The sequence below is a fragment of the Malania oleifera genome, chromosome 7 (assembly GCF_029873635.1).
Source record: "Malania oleifera isolate guangnan ecotype guangnan chromosome 7, ASM2987363v1, whole genome shotgun sequence".
Lineage (NCBI taxonomy): Eukaryota > Viridiplantae > Streptophyta > Magnoliopsida > Santalales > Ximeniaceae > Malania > Malania oleifera.
In genome coordinates this window covers 65089887-65096745 of record NC_080423.1, presented here as the reverse complement: position 1 = coordinate 65096745, position 6859 = coordinate 65089887, and positions in this window count along the sequence as shown.

Genomic DNA, 6859 nt, shown 5'->3' with positions numbered 1-6859 from the left:
CTCGAAAAATATATTCAACCTAAAACTAATGTAAATTAATCTTTCATGAAATGCATGAGTCCTAAGGTCTGTCTAGGACTTGATTTCAACTCACTTTATGCAAGAATAACAAATAAGATCTTTCAAAAAATAGTCTTGAATAATATGCAGATCTAAGTTCTTGCTATCAAATAACTTGCAGATTAAACCTTTGAATAAAGATATGTTTTTGGATGTTACAAAGATCTAAAAACAATAGTTTTCAAGTACTTTTTGCACTAATAATGTAAAATTCTTTGTATAAAGATGTAACTTTGAATATCACAAGGATTCAATCTTTAGAGTGCTATTCCCAAAAGATTTTTTCAAATAAATAACTATGGGAAAATAGGTGTCTTGCTCCCAAGAATATTTTTATATAAACAACTAATGGAGAAGAATATCGTTTAATAACAGATTGAATACTCAATGAAAGATTTTTCCAAACCTCAAGATCAAACCTAGATTAGCAGAAGTTGTGCGTGTATTCGCTTGAATCTTGATGATGAGAATGCCCAGACAAATGTGTGTTCTTTGGAATGCAAGCAAAGATTCTTAGCAGTGGATTCAAGGCTCTCAAAATGTAGGCAAAAAGTTCAAGGCTCTCAATAATATGCAAAAAAGTGTTCTTTTAGGGTTTAGAGATTATTTTTATAAGTGTTCTGGGCCCTAGATTAAGTTCTGGCTATTGGATCATTTAGATTAAGTAAATTCCGTACGTATCCTCGCTAAGACGTTGTTTAGTGCTGCGACCTTTGTCGACAAATGGGTACATTTGTCGACTAGGTCATGCGTTCGTTGACAAGAGCACTATTTGAACTTTTTGGGCTCTCGGTATTTTTTCATCCATGAGAGAAAACTATTCATCGTTGAGTGGTCTTCATGAGTTCGTCGACGAGGCCTCTAAAAATTTATTCAACCTAGAACTAATGTAAATGAATCTTTCATAAAATGCATGAGTTCTGTGGTATATTTAAAGAATATTTGAGCTTTGAATTATATCATATAACATATGTCAATACATTCAATTCTAAATACCCATTCCTATTGAAAATCTTGAACTTGAAGTTTTGCTTCTTCATCCTTTTATTCTTCAAGTTCCATGGATTAAGTCAAGTGATATGTACTTTAGATTCCTCATGACTTCCATATCAAGCTTACAGTTCGTGCATTCTAAATTATAATCCTGTTCACAAACTCAATTGCATAGGTAAAATGTCAAGTGATTTTTCATTATCAAAACAGGATTGGACTCATAGAGTGAACAAACTCAACGTCCATATTCCCAATTTAAGATTCAGTCTTACTGCTTTGAAAAAAAGAATTGTCGTTAATTTACCATGACTTTCATGAAATCGTCATCCCAATAAAAACAGAGTAACCACCACGGAATTTCCTGCCTCTAAGCCGCGAGATAGAACCCTAAATTCCACTTTAACTTCCATAACAATATCCTACTATGCACCTGATCCACCTATTTCCTAGTCTCATCAAGATCCATTCCTATATTCTAGTATTGCATTCATTTAAGTCTGCAGATCCAGCAACCTAGGCTTTGATACCACATTTGTGATGACCCGAAATTTATATATATACATATATATAAATAAAATAATATCTAATACCATAACTGTATAACCCAAAAATATATGCAGCGGAATCATTTACGTAAAGTCTGGAATACAATACCAGGGTTCTAGTACTATCATATATACATTAGTCACTCTCCAAAATGCTACCACAATTCCTAGGTGCACAAAAAGGCCACTATATACAAAATAATTCTTACCAGCACTTATTCTTAATACACTGTAGCTACGGTATCGTGCTCTATACATAAATAGTGCACCAAGGTTCTTAATATATATATATATATATATATATATATATATATATTGCAATTTACATAGTATTATATAATAATAATATAACGAACTCCTCATATCCTGCTAACGTTATATTGATATATATAAAACGAACACCTCATAACCTGCCAACATTATATTGCAAATTCATAACCAACAATATAACGAACTCCTCATATCCTGCCAACGTTATATTGTGGTTTCCATAATATTCATAAAAACAAACAATATAACAAACTCGTCATTTCTTGCCAATGTTATTTTGTAATTTTCATAACCAACAATATAATGAACTTCTCATATCTTGCTAACGTTATATTGTGGTTTCCATAACAAACAGTATCAAAATCTCATTTTCCTAAATCTGTAAATAGCCAGTCAAATCACATTTTGGTATAAAACCATCATTTTCACTTTCAGTATGAATCAACATATCACACTTGACATTATAGTCATCATATCATAACTAGTAAAATCATCGTATTCAACCAAGCCATAAAAATCATCCTCATGTCACACATTTTTTGTCTAATAAATTATAACATTATATCCACGCAGGAAAATATAGATTTTGCTAAAATAAGTATCATTTCCCACATGCATGTATATTAAAAAAAAACACTCATATAATATTTCTGAAAATTCCTGACATAACCTATTCCCCTTACCTGTTTACTGAGAAAGTGTCTGCAAGGATCTAAAACTGACGCCCGCGGCATTCGCACAAATCCCTCTATTCACATACCTAAGTTTAATCAGCTCAACCCTAGAATTATAACTACTTAACATTCCTAGGCCCACACATTCTATTAACCAGTTAAAATCAACATAAACCATTTCCCTTACCTCAACTTTGGAGTGGTGCTCAAGATTCTCGAAACACAATTCCGCTCCGATTAAATTGGCGAGGATCAAACCTAGGACCCTATAGTGGTGTCTGATCATCAATTTGGGCAAGACTTGAGGGAGAAAATGAAGAGAGAGAGAGAGAGAGAGAGAGAGAGAGAGACAGGAGAGAGGAATCTGGCAGCTAGAGAGAGAGAAAGAAGAAAATTTTAATTTTCTCCCCAAAATGAGCTTAAGTCCCTTTATATACAAGTTGTCGTTGGACAAAACCATCGACTGTTTCCCTTGAAATAGTTGACGATTTGACTTTTTAACCAAACATTTTTCACTGTTTTACCTTAATCTGGCCGCAGTAATGCAAAATCGTCGACGATTTACTGGGCTCCCACCAAACCATCGACGGTTTGGTCTACACCAAACCAAATTTCCTTCATTTTATTATTTTTCTTATTCTTTCTATTTTCCGGGTCTCTACGGCACTAGTCGACGAGTGCTCTGTTTTTCCATGTCAATGAGCTAACTCCATGCTAGGACAAGTGTTTATGATTTATATAAAGTCTAATGAAGATTAAAACATGTCCTGGTGATTTTTGGCCAGAGTTTTGATTTTAAAACTGTTTCAAATCCTTTTGGTAAGTTTAACTTTGTAAAACAAAGGTTTTCTTTGAAACGTTGGGTGTCCTATGGTCATTTTAAGGTCTTGGTCATTTTAAGAGATTTAGAGAGAGCTTCAAATCAAGAGATGCATGCACAATTTAAAACTTAATAATATTACAACTTAAAACAATCAAAAGTCTTCTAGATTTTGCTCTTCTGATGTCCATGGACTACGCCAAGAAGATGTGATTGTGTATGTGTTGCATGACTTTCCATTTTGCATCTGTCACTTGTGTTTGCAAAGAGATAAACCTATACACACACTTAACACACAAGTAAGATACTGTACTTTGTTATAATCAAAACGGGACTGGACTCAAAAAGCTAACACTCTTTGAATGTGATTTTTTTTTTGCCAACAAACAATGCTTTGAATCAATTAGACAATGATTTCCTAAAGAAGCATACTAGTGCCCTCATAGGGTTTCTAGAGGTAAAATAATCCTCATTGCCCAAGCAGACTATTAGGAGGGCATTGAAGGGATTCAAAATAAAAGAAAAGGTGAAATATAATATAATGACGATTAATTCCATATACGATCATCCATGTTTAGGGGTATTGTTTAAAATAGAGGTGACAAGAGGTTCTAGTAACTTCTCTATGCTTAACTGTACTCCTAGACCTGACCATATTGCTGACCAAACCTTACTAGTTATTACATCTATATTTGACACTACGGTGCCAATGATGGTCAAACTTAGGTAGTGATTTGACAACATGTAGTTAAAGAAAAATATTAATTTAGTTTTTCACACCTTTCACACATTTCATAGGCGGTAAGTATGATGGAGGCGATGGTTAATGATTTCAAGGGTGAAATGGGATCTAGAATGAGGCACATGCAAAAATACATATTTAGGAATGCAAGGCTCACAACAAAAACACACACAAAGATCTTGCCATGGTTCCTAGATTTAAGGTACCACCGTGTCACTATTGCCTAACAATCTAGAGATAATCTTAACTATTACTTGGCCACCTTGTATTTTTAGCCTATCCACCCAATAGGCATTGAAGCTATGCCATTTTAACCATATGAAGTCGGCCATTGGGCAGACATTAGGGGGGCAAAGCTCTCTCACTTCTTAACTGTTCCATGTGTGTGGCCAAATCATTACTCACAATCATATTGTTCTAGAGGTTTGACCAACCTACTCTTTATTAGGCGAACAACAAGGACAAGTTTTGCTAATCTCCACTTGTCTGAACCATTTCTTGGAATGAGTTACTCCATTGTTAAGAGAGAATCAATGACTAGGGGGTAGCAAAATCCCCCTACTAGCATCACTAGTTATGCAGATTATGAGAATCTTCTAATAGTTGATTTCATAGAAGAAGACGAAGAGCTTGAGCCCACCATTGATGAAAAATATGGGGACTCTTTCATAATCGACTATGCCAAGGAGAATGGGGACAATATTTGCCCAATCTTTATCTACACCCCAAAGTACAATATAAAAGTCGAATAATCAGGCACGCGGCATATGGAATGCTCAATTGGCATAAATTAAAATAGGAATTCATCAAACTAACACATAAGAAGAGTCATGAGTGCAGCCTCTGAACATGAAAATATCGCCCAACACAAGCTAATCATCAAAACCAATTTACTAAAATTAGTTGGAGATTGACTATAGAAGACTTTGCTTGATTTTCGAAGAAAGTCCAAGAATTGTAAGTATTTTAGATAATGACCATACAAGATTCTTTGACAATTGTGAGCTTAAAAATCATATTCTATGATTTCTATACATTCTATGATCCCACCATTTCCTATTATCCTTATTTAATTAGGTATTTTCTTACATGCTAGAGTTCTCTACATTTTTTTAGGGGGCAACTTGAGTTCCTACACCACTTCCACACCAACCATTTCCAATTCCTACTATGGGAACTATTTATTGGACACAATATAGATTTGATAGCTTACCAAAAAAAAAAATCTTTTCAATATTATAAAACAAATAATGGCAATGCAAAAGTTTTCAATATTCCATAATTTTTCCTTGACATTTGTTCTATGATAACATTGTAACCATTTTATTTCTAAAAATAGATATTTTACGATTCAAACTTAACTAAACACCGCAATCAAGTTTGATATGTTAGCGCCTGGTGTCATTATTATTTTCTATTTTTTGTTTTTATTTTGTAAAATGGAAAAAAAAGTATAAATATAAATTTATTTTATGTTGCTAGTTTTTTATTTTCATTATTAATTTTTAGTTATTTGAGAAAAAAAAAATTGAGAACTACATTTTTATGATTTTCAACTGTTTTAACAACCTGTCATTAGAATTTATAATATCTCCAAAGTAGCTTGTTTTTTTTTTTTTTTTTTGCATTAAATTATTCATTTCATACACATTCTTAAACTAAAATTAAAATGATCATATGAATTTAAATATAATTAAAATAAATATATATAAAAATTTTAAAAAAATAAAAAAAAAAGTCATTTCAAAATATTTTTACTATTTTTTAGATGTCAATTATTATGAGATTTTTATTGTGAAGTGAATTTTTAAAAAAATAACAATTAGGTAAAATGATTATAATAATTTTTTTATTATAGTATTTTTAATTTGCAGTATTTAGCAATTCTATTATTTTAATAATATTTTTATAATATTATTTGACTTAAAGATAAAAAAAATAATTTTTAAATAATTTTAAAAAAATATTTTAACTTTACAAATACTAACCAAATCGATTGTTGATTTCTGGTTTAGCTTCTATTTCTAATTTTTATTTTTATTTCCAGTTTTTATTTACATAATTTTTGACAAGAATATCATATGACTATAGGTATTTTTTTTAAAAAAAAAATTATGTGTTCTAGTGTGTGTGGTTAACTATTGAAAAATAAAATGGCCGTACAATAATATTTTGTCATCACAATCTACTAATTATATAACATCAAATTTGGTCTAGAAATCATATAATATAAGATTTCTAGTGTTTTTATTATGTCACAATTTTAAGACAATAAAAAAATTTTGACAATATTTTAAATAAAATAAAGCATATTTTATCCCATCAAATAATTTACATTATTCATCCAACAAATAATATTGATGACATATTAGAAGTCATATTACACGGCTTTACCTCATTAGTGTTGGCATTAATGGGTGTGGGTTTGGGTCATCTAGTTGCTAGCATATAGAGCCACTTCCTTTTTTTTTTTTTTTTTTCGATTTATATTGGAACTCCAGCCATCAACGAGTCCTTCGAACCCCCTGATGTAATACTAAACCTACGAATCAGCGTCTTCCACCTCAGGTCTCGTTGATCAGGATAAAGTCCAGATGCGGACACAACTTCCCTTCTTCTTAGGGAATTGGTGGGTTAAAGAAGTACAGGCATGGTGGGGTTGTTTGAAAATTAGGGTTTTGTGGGTATTTTTAACACAAATTTAAATATTAAGAATTTAGATGTGAATCTAAATGAGAAAACAAAAAGAGTTAAA